The 15,587-nt window shown below is 41.6% G+C and overlaps 1 protein-coding gene across 4 annotated transcripts in view; it reads left to right on the top strand.

Annotated features, from left to right (window-relative positions):
* CRCP (CGRP receptor component) overlaps positions 1-15,587 on the top strand; it is a 46,352-nt gene that overhangs the window by 23,450 nt on the left and 7,315 nt on the right. The gene's annotated exons all lie outside the window — the stretch shown is intronic.

Here is a 15,587-nt window from a genome sequence, read left to right as displayed (position 1 = left end):
TTCTTTTTCCTGTCTCATGCTCTGGCTAGGACCATGATGTTGATGTATGATGTTGGACAGGAGTGATAAGAGCAGACATCCCTACCTTGTTCCTGATGTTATGGGAAGGCTTTCAGTTATTTACCAGTAAGTATGTTAGCTTAGGTTTTTCATGGATGCTCTTTACCAGGTGTAGGAAGTTCAGTTTGGTGAGATTTTTATCATGACTGGATATTGAATTTTTGTCAGTTGCTTTTTCTGTGTCTGTTGAGGTGTTCATATGGTTCTTGTTCCTTAGTCTTTAAAAATGTGTCTTTTTGCTTTTTGGCTATATCTTTTCATATATTTTGCTGTAGGGATAGCAATCTATATACCTATTCGTTTACAGTCAGGATAAAGTTAGTATTTTATCACTGTCAGTAAACTATATGTAAGACTCTTAACTTCTCCCTTTTATGTTGTATTTATTATATCTACATCATTGAAATTAGTATTTAGCTGTGTTTCAACATTTGCTTTATATACTTTTACATATTTTAAAGAATTTAGGAGGATAAAATAGTCTTTTATGTTTACCCAGAATTTTACCATTTATTTTGCTCTTTATTCATTTCTTCTTTTTTTTTTTTTTTTTAATGTCTGTTTTTGAGAGAGAGAGAGCACATGACAGGGGAGGAGCAGAGAGAGAAGGGGACAGAGAATCTGAAAGCGAGCTCTGTGCTGAGCTGTCAATACAGAGCCTGACACAGGCTTGAACTCACAAACCGTGAGATCATGACCTGAGCCCAAGTCGGACACCTAACCTACTGAGCCACCCAGGCACCCCATTCTTCATTCGTTTCTGAAGTTCCATGTTTATTTCTCATCATTTACTTCAGCTTGAAGAACTTCCATTAACATTTCTTTTAGAACAAATCTGCTGCTACGAATTTTCTTAGTTTTCTTTCAATTGAGAATGTTATTTTCTTTCATTCCTGAAGGATAGTGTCATAGGTTAATTGGTCTTTTAGCACTTTAAAGATGTTATTTCAGTCTAACTATCACGATTTCTGATGAGTAATCTGTGGTCACGCAATGTGTAATGTGTTACTTTCCTCTAGCTGCTTTTAGTATTTTCTCTTTTCTCTGGTCTTCAAAAATCTGATTTTGATTTTTTTTTAAGTTTATCTTTGCTGAGCTTCTTGATTACATAAATTTTTGTTTCTCACCAAATTTGTAAGGCTTTGAACCATTATTTTGAAATATTTTTTTCTACCCCAGTCTCTTTCTCTTTTCTTTCTGGAACTCCAAAGACAACTGTTAGAACTTTAATAATGGTTCTATGGGTTCCCAAGGCTCTGTTCTTTTTTTTTTTTTTTTTATGTTTATTTATTTTTGAGAGAGACAGAGTGTGAGTGGGGGAGGAGCAGAGAGAAAGGGAGACCCAGAATCCGAAGCAGGCTCCAGGCTTTCCACTGTCAGCACAGAGCCCAACGCAGGGCTTGAACTCACGAATGGTGAGATCATGACCTGAGCTGAATTTGGATGTTCAATCGACTGAGCCACCCAGGTGCCCCACAAACTTTTTATTATTTTCCAAATAATTTATATGCTTGTCACTCTTAGCTCCTTAAGTGGAGTATGTCCAACCCTGTTGACACAAAAAGCTCTGGACAACAAAATGCAAATAGGGGATCAGGACTGGTGAGAAAGAAAATGATGTATTGCTTTTCCTCTAGATCTACTTTGATTGTCACTTGCAGTTTCAGCTCCACTGCACCTTGTCACATGACTGTATTTTCTTCTAATCCAAGACTGTTGATCAGTAAAGACCACAGAGCAGCCCCATTCAGGGGAACCTTCTGCAGTGATAGAAATATACCTCTGGTCTGTCCTATACAGTAGCTTTTAGCCAGTTGTAGCTGTTGCTCATTGGAAATGTGGCTTGTGCAAAGGAGGAACTGCATTTGTAGAGTCATTTAATTTTAATTAAATGTAGGTATGAGTAGCCATGTGTAGGCGGTGGCTGACATTATAGCAGGATTCTCTCACAGAGAGTCGTGACACCAAGGCTTTTCTTTCCAGGGAGCAACTTTATTCCTGCCAGCACTGCTCAGTTGGGTTCATACCCGAAGAACTGAGCCCCACGTGGCGTAGTTTTTTTTAATATATTTTTTACTTCTTTGTCTCCCATATATGGTAACACACAAACATGCAGTCTGATTAAGTGGTCTGATGTTACAAGGTCGTAGGGGATGGTGTCACGTACACGTATAGCCAGGTTGCCTTGAGGTTTTTTTCCTTTCCTTAGGGAGGGACCCTACCACATTCCCCCTTTTGATGCTGTTTTGGGTCAAAGAGCATCATCTTGGTTTAGAGGCTTATATTTTTATAACATCATTACATGAGTGGCTATCTTTTTTTTTTAATCATGGCCTTAGTGAGGCTGGAGAAAGAATGTGCTACCAGGGGAGCTAATAAGCAAGGTAGGATTAAGCAACCTCCCAGAATTAGGAGGATAATTTTTATGAGAGTTTTGAATCCCCCAAAAGTTGAAAACCATTTTCCAAATAACTCCCTGGGGTTTTAACCATTTCAGGTCTGGATGGGGACATGAACAATTCTTTTTATTTGATTTGTGATCTCTTTTATGACTTTCGTTTTCCTTATTTCTCTGTAGGCAGCAGTTGCGTAGGTTAAACTTTTTACAAACTTTTCCGTCAGAAGTAAGCAGGTAATCTAAGGCCAAGAGATTATGATAGATAGGGCATTGTGTATTTTGGCCTGCTACTTGTCTCATAAGTTAAGAGCTCTGGCAGTTTTATTGGTTATAATTTTTATAACTGCTTGTAGTCTAATTATGCAGTTTAGCATGTAAATGGGAGTGTGGTAGCCCAAGGACCCATCCTCTGCCCGGGTGGCAGGACCACAATACTGGATTATACGCTCAGGAGGCCATTTATCGTCTTTTTAATTGCCAATTTGTAAGGCATGCTGCTTTTTTTGGAGTCTCGCTGTCCCCATACACTTGGACTTCCAAATGTTTTTCTCTGGCAAGTGGGAGCAGGAAGAAAGATGGATGAATAGTTTCCAGCACACATGACCATGACCAGCCTGAGGGAAGTACTATATAGGCTGTCCTTTCACATATCTAGTATAGTCCACCTGGAGTCTGCCATTTGATGGCTGCGTTGACACTGTCCCAGGTCTCTCAGAGATGAGAGAAGTTAGACAAGGGGTGGGGATCTGTCTTAAGGTGATCTGGAGTCCCCCACCATGGGGTTTTCTGGCCAGTTGAGTTATAAAATCTTTGGCATAGGCATGTTAAGTTTTTTGTTTTTTTTTTTTTAATTTTTTTTTCAACGTTTTTATTTATTTTTGGGACAGAGAGAGACAGAGTATGAACGGGGGAGGGGCAGAGAGAGAGGGAGACACAGAATCGGAAACAGGCTCCAGGCTCTGAGCCATCAGCCCAGAGCCCGACGCGGGGCTCGAACTCACGGACCGCGAGATCGTGACCTGGCTGAAGTCGGACGCTTAACCGACTGCGCCACCCAGGCGCCCCGCATGTTAAGTTTTTAACAGAGATGACGATGAACTTTTTCCCCACCAGGCAAGACAGTTTTTCCCAATAATTGAGCTTTTGAGGAGCCAAACCCTGGTAGTAGGACTGGGGTATTTTGTTTTACTATAAGATTGGTGGGGATCTAAATTTTCTAGTCTCTTATGGCCATTGTTTCCCCATGTTGGTACCAACGAAGTATCCTATCCACAAAAGGAAGGTGAGTGCTAACAGAAAACTCTCACCACATTTTTAGCTGGCTGGAGCAGCCTTGGCCAATCCTATGGCCAAGAGTAGAGCAAGGTGCCAGGGAAGGCTGCCTCGCCCATGCTCTGATGTTCGTATCTCCAATGGCAAAGGAGGTGGAAACACGTGTCTCCGAATCCCGGGCGTGAGCCCCCAAGTAATGGAGAAGGATTCTTGCACAGAGAGTTGTGACACCGAGGCTTTTCTTTCCAGGAACCAACTTTATTCCTGTCGGCACCACCCAGTTGGGTTCATACCCGAATAACTGAGCCCTAAACGCCATGTGGTGTGGTTGTTTTAATATATTTTTTACTTCTTTGTCTCCCATATATGGTAACAGACAAACATGCAGTCGGATTAAGTGGTCTGATGGTACAAGGTCATGAGGGATGTTGTCACGTACGCATATAGCCAGGTTGCCTTGAGGTTTTTTTTTCTTTCCTTAGGGAGGGGACCCTACCACAGCATGTTGGGCAGTGCCATTTTATAATACCTCCTTTTAATTGACTTCATCTCACAGCCATAGACAAAATTCAGTGTCCTTTACAAGTCCTTTGCTGAATGATTCTGAAGCTTGATACATTGAACTTTTCCTGGGGGAAAAGTGGAAAGGCCATCCTCCGATTCGGATCTCCTCTTATGCCACCTATATTCTCTCCAACCATCCTTTAGTGGCTGAGGGTGCTTCTGGCAGCATTTCAACTCTTGTGTCATCAGGCCTTGTCTTTGAAACCTCAGAACTGAGAATCTGGTTTGCTGGATTCCCAGAAATGTCTTTCCCATCAGAGCAGCCATTTTAACCAAAATGAGTCCATTGACTGGATTCTTATTGAGAGGTGAGAGAGTCTGAGAATTTGGGGCGAAACACCTTTAGAAATTATGAAACCAGTGTCTTCCAAGTGTGATACAGGTAATGCCATGGTGAGTGAGATGATTTTAGGTGGTACAATAATATAGTTTGATGTACTATTTTAATTTCATTAGTTAAACTTAGTTTAATGTGTACTTTTAAATTAATATTTGCATGGTATATCATTCTCTATTTCCTTCATATTTTATGATGGTACTTATACTCACTCAGTGATACAGTCTGGGAAATGGCATGGGGAAAATAGATCACTTCCCCCCTCCACCTCCCCGCCTCCCGCCCAATTTTTTGTTGTGGTAAAATACACATAACATAAAATTTACCATTTCAACCATTTTTAGATGTGCAGTTTGGTGTATTAAATACATTCATAATATTGTGTAGCCATCACCACCATCAATCTTCATAACTCTTTTCATCTTGCAAAACTGAAATGCTATACCCATTAGACAGTAACTCCTGATTCCCCCAACCTCCTGCCTCAGCCACTGGTTTAACATCCTAAAATTATAACACTTTAATTTGAGTTTATACTAGTTTAACTTCAATAACATACAAAAATTCTGCTCCTTCCCCATCCTTTTCAGTTGCTGATATAACAGAATCACATCTTTGTACATTATATGCCCCAAACATAAACTCATAAGTATTTTAAATCATCTTGAATTTTGTAGAAAGCAAAAAGTGGAGTTACAAACTGCTGTTACCATAATACTGGCTTTTATAATTGTCCATGTGTTTACCTTTATGAGGTTCTTTCATTGTTAATGCAGCTTTGATTTACTGTGTAGCCTTTCACTTCATACTGCACAACATTGTTGAGTGATTCTTCCAGGGTAAGTCTGGTTTACTTAGCATTTGTTTCACAGGAAATGTCTTAATTGTTTCTTCAGTTTTGAAGGATAGTTTCTCTGGATATAGGATTCTTACTCAAGAGTTCTTTTTGTTTTAGCACTTGGAATATTTTGGCCCACTGCCTCCTGGCCTTCAAAGTTTCTGATGAGAAATCAGCCCTCTCTGGCTTCAGGAAGCTGTATGCAAGCTGCTGCAGGAACGCAGATGCAGCCATTCCAGTAGAATTGGAGGATGGGTAGCTGGCACTGTGCCAAGGTCTGAAATCGACCAAAATTAAGTTTACTTTCCAAGCCTTAGCCTGGAAGTTGTAAGCTTTAACTGGCTCCAGAATTCCAAAATAGTTACATCAGACAGATCCTACCAGTACAGGTGTTGTCTAGATGGGGAGACAGGTTCCTGGTACCTTCTTAGAATCATCTCTGTTCTTTTTCTTTTTTTCTTTTTTTTTTTTAATTGAGGCTTTATATTTTTACATCACTTTTAGGTTAACAGCAAAATTAAGGGGAGATACAGAGATTTCCCATATACCCCTTCCTCAACAGGTGCATAGCCTCCCTCCCATTATCAACATCCCCCATCAGATTGGTAAATATGTTACAATCGATGAACCTCCGTTGACACATCAATATCACCTAAAGTCCATAGTTTACATTGGGGTTCACTCTAAGAGTTACACATTCTGTGTGTTTGGACAAATGTATAATGACTTGTATCCACTGTTGCAGTGTCATATAGAGTGTTTTCATTGACCTAGAAATCCCCTGTGCTCCACCTATTAATCCCTCCCTCCCCACACATAACCCCTGGTAACCACTGTTCTTTTTACTGTCTCCGTAGTTTTGCTTTCAGAATGTCATGTAGTTGGAATCATACAGTATATAGTTTTTTTCAGATTGTCTTCTTTCACTTAGTAACATGCATTTTAAACTTCCTTCATGTCTTTTTATGGTTTCAAAGCTCATTTCTTTATAGCAGTGAATAATATTCCATTGTCTGAATGTACCACAGTTTGTGTATCCATTACCCACTAAAAGACATCTTGGTTGCTTCCAAGTTTGGGCAGTTATCCAAAAATCCTGGTATAAACATTTGTGTGCAGAGTTTTTTGCCGATGCAAGTTTTCAGCTCCTTTGGGTAAATACCAAGGAGTGCAGTGGATTGATGGTAAGACTATGGCTAACCAAGACTGTCTTCCAAAATGGCTGTATCTTCATCCTCACCATCAATGAAAGAGTTTCTCTTGGCTCCAGTCCTCACCAGCATTTGATTGTTAGTGTTATGTTAGTGTTCTGGTGATGTTAGTGTTCTGGATTTTGGCCATTCTAATTAGATGTGTAATGTCTCATTTTAACTTGCATTTCCTTAATGACATAATGTGGAGCATCTTTTTGCATGCTTCTTTGCCATCTCTGAATCTTTTTAATGAGGTATTTGTTCGGGTCTTAGCCATTTTTCAATTGGGTTTTCTTATTGTTAAGTTTTAAGAATTTGTTGTATGTTTTGGACATCAGTACTTTATCCTGTCTTTTGTAAATATTTTCTCCTGGTCTGTGGTTTGTTTTCTCATTTTTCTGATGTTGTGTTTCACAGAGCGAATGTTTTTATTTAATTTTAATGAAGTCCAGTTTATTAATTATTTCTTTCATGGATCATGCCTTTGGTGTTTTAGCTGAAAAGTCATCACCAAATTCAAGATCATCTAGGTTTTTTGCTGCGTTATCTTCTAGGACTGTTTATAGTTTTGCATTTTACATTTAGATCTAGTTGTCTATAGACTGTTTTTGTCTAGCTGGTGGAGAGGCAGATTCCTGGTTCTTCCCGCTCTGCCATTTTCCCTGAATCCTCTCTGTTCAGTTTCTTTTTTTCCTTTCCCTCCCCCTCTTTGTTGTTCAAACAAGATACTTCATACTGATCTAAGTTCACAGACTCTTGTGTCATCTGCATTTTGTTACTAAGCCCAGCCAGCAAATTTTTTATTTCATGCATTATGTTTTTTAGTTCTAAAATTTCCGTTTGTTTATTATTTATAATTTTTGTCTCCTGAGGACTTCTAATATTCCATTTATTTTAAGAATATTATTATAATAGTTACTTTAAAGTCTTTGATAATTCCAGTGTATGGGTTATTATAGGTTTGGTATCTGTTGATTATCTTTTCCCTCGAGAATGAGTTGTATTTTCTTCTCATTGAGGTAATTTTCTATTATATCCTGGACTTTTTGAATATCATATTGTTTAGAGTCTGGGTCCTGTTAAAAGCCTCTGGGTAATGTTGCTTTTTTGTTGTTGTTTCTTTTAGCAGTCCATCAACCCAGTTAGGTTCACACCTCAAGTCTCTTGCCTTCATGGGTGAGGATTTCAGTGTCAGTTTAGTTTTTAAAACCTTTGATCTGCTGCTTTAGATCTTTTTTGCAAATGAGACGAGTGGTGGTTTAACTTGTCACTCCTCAGTGAAGAGCTGAGGCTGAACCTAGGGTTTGTGCTGATGAATGTTCAAACTTAGGAGAATCCCCTTCTCTAGGTCACTTCTCTGGCATTGCCACCATACTCTCTGACCTACTTGAGCCCCCTCTTTTGGTTCTCTGGCCACAGTACTGGATTTCTCTCAAAGTTTTAGCTGCCCACATACAGTTGTTACTGGTGTTACTTTTGGGGCAAAGCAGGAAGAAATAAAGAGGAAGGAGGGGGAAATATTAGTTGGCACTCTGGACCATTGGGACTCTCCTCCTGGCTACCTTCGCTGCCAGACCTCCCTGAGGAGTTGCCCTTGTGTTGTGAATTTCAGATTACTAGGTTGCAGGGGCCCCTTTTTCCAGTCTTATGGCTGGAAAGATGGAATTTCTCTTGGAGTTTCAGCTGCTTGTGGAGCTACTGCCATAGTTCTGAGGATCAAGGCTGTGAGAGAAAAGAGAAAACAAAGCGGAAGAAACTCACATCCACCCGCCACACCAGCTAGCCCTTCAAGTTTTGTTTCTCTACCTGGCCCACCTACTTCTGTATACTTTTCAGAGTTCTTAGGTTATTCCTTTTGTAGTCTGTCCTGTTTTTTTTTTCTTTTTCTTTTTCATTTTTTGTTATGATCAGCAGAAAGATTGGCTTTAGTGGTCTCACTCTATCTTGTCTATAACACAAGTCCTGTTTATTGATTTTTAAGATCTCTTCTTAGCTGTTTATCTAGTCTGGTGTGTTGTTTCCCCATCCCTACATCTTTTCTGCTACAAAAATGTACCTGGCTACCATTTGAGATACCCATAAATGAGGTGCCTGGCTGGCTCAGTAGAGCATGTGCCTTTTGATCTCGGGGTCATGAATGCAAGAGTTGGGCATAGAGTTTAATCTTTAAAAAAAAGAAAAGAAAGAAACGCACAAATGGGAATTGTCTTGCAAGCTGATTCATGATTGGACATAATCTATGTAAATTTAAAACAGATTGTAATATTCAGAGAAGTGTCTTTTTTCCATTTGTGATTGCCTTTCATTAAATGGTTTATTACTGGGACAGATCATGTGCCAGGGTTTTTGCATAGGTTATCAATGACTGCAAGAAGCAAAAGCTGCAGGCAGTGTTGTTCTACAAACAACCAGTAGAGGGGGCTGGCAGGCTTCTTTCTCTGTAGCTGGGGCTTGACTCCTGGAGACAGTAACCAACCATTGCAGCCCTTTGGCTTTCACTGGCCTCAGTACTTAGGACTCATAGGGTTGCTTGCCATATGCCGTGGAGACCTGGACTATCTTATGCTAGCCAGGGTGGTGTAAAACAAGAATCACATTTGTAACAGAAACTGCTTAAGTGCTTTTTAATCCTTACATCTGCATATTCTCTACTAGTAGAGTTTTTCTCTACTATTCTCTCAGGGAGAGGAGATTCAAGAGAATAGCCTTGAATTGTCAAGTTCTCCTGGTCCAAAACTGAGCTTTATTAATTTAAATACCTCCACTACTAGAGTCCTTGGGGACATAGAAGGAACCATGTTTTATTTTACTTCATAGCTTTATTCAGCAAAATGATAGTAGTGAGACTCAACTTGAAGTCACTTTATTTAATTTTTTTTTTTTAATTTTTTTTTTTTCAACGTTTATTTATTTTTGGGACAGAGAGAGACAGAGCATGAACGGGGGAGGGGCAGAGAGAGAGGGAGACACAGAATCGGAAACAGGCTCCAGGCTCTGAGCCATCAGCCCAGAGCCTGACGCGGGGCTCAAACTCCCGGACCGCGAGATCGTGACCTGGCTGAAGTCGGACGCTTAACCGACTGCGCCACCCAGGCGCCCCTTGAAGTCACTTTAAAACCAAGTCCTATGTTATTTTCTTTTTTCTTTTTTTTTATTTTTTAGTGTTTATTTTTGAGAGAGAGAAACAGTGCAAGTGGGGAGGGCAAGAGAGACAGGGAGACACAGAATCCGAAGCAGTCTCCGGGCACTGAGCTGTCAGCACAGAGCCTGATGCAGGGCTCAAACCCATGAACTGCGAGATCATGCCTTGAGCCAAAGTTGGACGCTTAACCGACTGAACCACCGAGGTGTCCCAAGTCCTATGTTGTTTTCTATAGCATGGTTACCTCACCCAAAGCATTTGGTTCCTTAATAATTTAATTTTTGCTTGAGGCATTTAGTTCTTTTTAAAATTTTTTTTTATTAAAAAAATTTTCTTTAATGTTTATTTTTGAAAGAGAGAGAGAGTGGGGGAGGGGCAGAGAGAAGAAGACACAGAATCTGAAGCAGGCTCTAGGCTCTGAGCTGTCAGCACAGAGCCCGACGTGGGACTCGAACTCATGGACCATGAGATCATGACCTGAGCCAAAGTTGGACGCTTAACTGACCGAGGCTCCCCGAAGCGCCTGGCTTGCAGCCCCAGGTCTCATCCTGAGATCCTCTCCCTAAGATGTACAGCTATGTCCGCCAGGAATAGAAGAAGAACTTGCCATTGAGACTCAGCTTAGGTAGGTTTGTAAATAACTTTGAGTCCCTAAAAAGAACTCTTCTGTACACAGATTACTCTTGGTGTTTGGCAATGTATTTGGGAAATGTACTTCTGGCCAGCAAAGCTCAGAGTAGATGGATGGGTTGTCAGGTTTCCCTAGTTTCTGGAGTTAGCTTGTCTGCTTTCAAAGCATGAAATCCTGCCCCAAGTCTTCCCAGTGATCAACAGTTTCACTTCTTCTGAAAGTCAGACCTGCCTTAGCTCTTTCTTTAATTATCCTCTACATACATCGATCTCATGGCAGCTTTGTCTCTGTTTTGGGGGATACAAAGATGAATGCAATATAAGGCATAGTAGGGATGACCCTCAGGTTTCTGGACTGGGTGTTTGGTTCTTTACCGAAGTGAAAAGTACAGAGAATGGAGCTGGTTTGTTGGGAAGGACAGACCACTTTGGGATGTGCGGAGCTTGAAATGTGTCTGAGGTATTTTAGGTGGAGACGTCTAGGTGGCATTTGGTTACAGAGATCTGGAGCTCAGATCACATAACGTGAGAACACGGACTTACTGGCTAAAGTCTATAGTAGGGGACCGATTATGAGGTTTGGATGAGGAACTCAGTAAGCGGTCAGGTGAAAAATGGCACCATGGAAATGTTACAGAAGAAAAAACCTAGAAAGAGATGAAGAAGGAATAGTCAGACATGAGAATCAGAAAAGAATGGTGTCGTGGAAGCTGCAGGGGTAGATAATTTTAAGGAGGGAGTGATCAACCATGTTAGATATGGCAGAGACAAGGTCGGAGAAGCATCCCCTAGAGTTGTCAATATGGAGGTCATCAAGCCCTTTAGCGGGAACAGTTTTGGTGATCAGTTGGGACAGGAGCTAAAGTGCCATGAGTTGAAAAGTGAAGGGGAGAAAGTAGAGACAATAAAAACTGGCTTGGTGATGATGTGAGGGGGATGTTTGTAACCCCCATCCCTTCACACTGGAACCTGTAGTGAGTGTGGTTCTGTGGTTTTGCTCCTGCAGTGTTCAGCTCTTCGGATGTAGGAGCAGAGAACTCGCTTGGTTGGTTTAACCCCACTTCTGCTTCACTGAGAAAATTATCCAAAATGAACTCCTTTCCCTTCAGATCCCCTCAAGTTTGCTTTTTCTTTTCCACATTGCTGCGGTGTCAGTGGAACATGAGCCCCTTTGCTGAGACTTTCAACTTTGTTTTTCCCTTTCACTCCTATAATTTTTGTCTCTCCTTGGCTGGCAAACATGTTCTGGGGCCCCCCAGAACCTACCCTTCTCAGGCTGTAACTGCTTTTTTACTTCCACCTGTCAAGAGGTTATTTTGGTCTGTGATGTGGAGCAGAACCAGACCCGTGGCTGTTGTGAACAGCAGAGGTCAGTCTCTAACAGCCAGCTAATCTGTGCAGCCTCGTGGGAATCGAGCGTGGCCTCAGACCTTGCGTTCTCCTCAGGCTACACCTGTAGTGATGCTTCATCTGACTACTCGGAGCTGTGTTTGAGCTTTGTGCATCCAGGAGCTGCTGCAGTCCCCACTACATCAGCTGCTTTTCCTGACCACACTGTGGCTTTTGGCCCTTTAGGTTCCACAGCCCCTGTGGCTTATTATCTGCTTGCTCCCATCTGTCTGCCTGATTCAACAGTGCCGGTGGAAGGAGCATATTTTGCAGGTACCAGATTCAGAGCTGGGGCTGCTGCTGGCAACATTCCTCCTCCACCCCCAGGATGCCTTCCCAGTGCTGCTCAGACTTCTTCATGGTGGCATAAATGGTGGCTCCAGCATCTGGTGAGGAACCAGTCCACTGCTATGCCAGGAAAGACAGCACAGATCATATGAACCTCATGTTTCACTTGAGACACATGTTGGGTGTCTTTCTGGTGCTCAAACTTTTGGGCACTTTTCAGATTCAATCAGAGAGCACTTAATGGTAGCGGTACCTCCGTGAAGCATTTTGATGTAGAGGAGGTAGCCATTCATAAAAAAACATGGGTAGAGCAGCCCTAAGGATCTTCCTTACATTCCTCTGGAGTTATACGGTATCATGCTGGTCTTTGCTTTTAGTAATGATATACCAAATTAGGTTTGCAGGGAACTTTCATCTTCCTGAGAATTAAAGTTGCCAAATTACTCTGATTGGTCTTTCGTCTCCTTTAAGTCTTTGATTTATACTACATGTTATAAACGAAACGTGTTAGTTGTCTGACTTTGCCTTTCCATCCTTTGCTCCACATCCCACCCTCAAACCTAGTCTTCCATTCCCTCCTGCCCATCTCCATTGAATCAGTGTTGTAGAACAGAAAGCCAGTCGGGCTAACTTCCTTCTCTCTCGCACATGTCACTTGCCATCATTTAACTGGTCTTTCACAAGGATCCTCTGAAAAACCCTCTGTGCCCCAAGCACAGACTCCATTGCTTTTACTTTTGCATCTGCCTCTTGGACCCTCCTCATGTTGTTTCATCAGACACAGACCAAATCTAAATTTGCTTTGGTGCCAGAAGAGCTGAGGTTCGTTTGAACAAAGAATATCAATACGAACTGTACTGAAAACAACAGTTCATTTAAAATCTGAGGGGCAGTGGAGAGGATGCCTTTCAAAAGCCTAATAGCTTTCAAGTCAAATATAGGGGAGTTTTCAGATCAAAATTTCGTTCCCATTTGTTGTTAGATTGCCTGATGCTGCCACTTAGGGCTCCCAAAAATTTCTAAGCTGCATTAACGGGGTCATTATCGTAAATGCCTCACTTCCAAGTGACTTGATTCTGGTGAAATCTCATTAGGATTAAGAATGTTTGAATTGTGGGGCGCCTGGGTGGCTCAGTCGGTAGAGCATCCGACTTCGGCTCAGGTCATGATCTTGTGGTCTGTGAGTTAGAGCCCCGTGTCGGGCTCTGTGCTGACAGCTCAGAGCCTGGAGCCTGCTTCATGTTCTATGTCCCCCCTCCCTCTCTGCCCCTCCCCCACTCATGCTGTCTCTCTCTGTCTCTCAAAAATAAACATTAAAAAAAAAAGAATGAATTGTTAATATTTTGTATTTTGTTTTCTGAGATTGGGTTTTATTTTAGCTTACAATTTCAGTTCATCTAAATTTTGTGTTCTGTACATGTGATGTTTGACTGTATCCACTATTATTATGGAAATTCTCAGTGTGGTGTGCTTTCCTTGTGGATTTTTTTATATTAAAAACGTAAGATAAAGACCGTTTTTGAAGATTTTAATAAAGTGATGACACCGCATTAAACAAAAGTTTATCTTCTCCACAGTTACTCCTCAGCCCCCATAATCCAGTTGTCATCACGATCATCATTCCACCAAACTCCTTGCACGGGCCACCAGTGCCCTCTTTTTTTGGCAAATCCAGTGGCTTGTATACAGTCAACCTACTTTCCCGTCTTCAGCATGTGACATTGTTGCTAATACCCTCTTCCTGGAACTTTTCCCTAACACCACTCTCCTAGGTTTTCTTTGTCTGTGCTCCTCCCTCCCCTCGTCCCCCTCCTCCACCTCCTTCCCCACCTTCTTGCCCTGACCGTTGAACAGAGATGCTTTATGGGTGCTCTGTCCTGGGTCTTCACTTACTCTGTAGTTAGTTGATCTCTGCCTGTGATACCCACTCCCATGGTTTTGCCTAACTCCTTGCTAATATGTCCAGCTCTGGTCTTTTTCTTTAGTTCTAGATCACACTAAGAACTAAAACTAGACAAACAGCTGGACCGAGACCTCTTTGTTCTTCCAAAACCACACAAACTCAATTCAGATTTCAAGTAATATATTTTTGCCAAACAGGCCAAGAACATGACAATGAACCCTGACTCTTCTCTTTCCTTCACCCTGCTCTCACCCAGCTAAGGCAGTTGTCAGATCCTGTTGACTATACCTCGGGGTGACCAGAGCATCTCACAAGCCCAGCCTCTCATTGCCAGCCTTGCTGCCGCTACCCAAGTTTATGGCCTCTTATTCTCACCTGCGAGCGTATCACTTCTTTCCTTGGTTGTTCCCAGTGTCCAGAGAGTCATATGCAGCCTGTTGGTAGTTGAATCCCCATGTCGTCTTGTCCTGGATGACTCAGCCTCGTGTCCCACAGCCTCTCAAGCCACCATTTCCTAAAACTCCATAATTTTTGTTCTTCTGGCCATTTACTTATGCCGTTCCTGCCCTGCCTGGCCATTTCTTCTCATCATTTGCCTAGAAAACCTTTCAGGGTCCAGGATAAGGGTTTTCTCCCATGTGAAGTCATCTTCGAGTCTAGAATAAATGTTGAGGGATTATGAGGAGTAGAACTTAACTACAAGTGCCTTAATGATGACTGCCATTTGTGGGGAAATTGCTGTGTGACAGTCATCATTTTGAATACTGAATACCAGAAGCAGATGGTTAAGAACACGAGCTTTGATGGCAGAGTCCCAGCTCTGCCATTCACTAGCTGTGTAACCTTGGGCAAGTTATTTACCATCTCAGCCTCTATTAAGTCTGAGGGTTCAATGTGCTTGCCATATGGGAAGTAAGCAGTAAATGGTAGCTGCTGGCACTATAAACGGAAAGATGTTCATCCCTCCTAACCCCCTGGCGAGATATTAAGTTCTATTGTCATTCCTGTTTTACAGATGGTGAGACTGAGGCTTAGGGAGGTGGGGTAATGTGCTGCTTCCCCAAATGTGGCTGTGGGCATGTGGCTTATGCATCTGTTTATTTCACAATGTCTTTAAGCTCAATAAATATTTACGGAGTTGAATTGAAAGATGAATCTGGAGCTCCTGGGTCAGATTGAGAGGGAAATTTAGAAATTGTCACCACAGAGGGGTAGTAATTGAAGCTATTCTTTTTTCTTTTAAGTCCTATCACCTTTGAGAGTCCACACATTTCAACCACCTGTTTACCAATGAGCCAGCTGTTGCCTTGTAACAGGAGATAATTGTTACCATCAACTGTTACTTACAGTTTTTGTTAAAATTGGCTTGTATTTGTCTTCTTTCCCCAACTGAATTGTAAACTCCTTGTGGTCAGAGGACTGTACCTTATACAACTGTGCATTAAACCCTGTTCCCTCCTAGCCGTTTTTTGTTTCTAAGGTAACAAGTCAAATCTGACATTTAATATTAATCTCAAAAAGGAATTCTCGGGCATTTCTAAGTGATACCGACCAACCAAGGTTATTTTATTAA

This window comes from Lynx rufus, unplaced genomic scaffold (genome assembly GCF_022079265.1).
Source record: "Lynx rufus isolate CCGP_SWC_20201006 ecotype Redwood Valley unplaced genomic scaffold, mLynRuf1.p SCAF_27, whole genome shotgun sequence".
NCBI classification, from domain to species: domain Eukaryota; kingdom Metazoa; phylum Chordata; class Mammalia; order Carnivora; family Felidae; genus Lynx; species Lynx rufus.
Note: the sequence above shows the minus strand (reverse complement) of the source record. Positions and strands in the feature narration are given on the sequence as shown.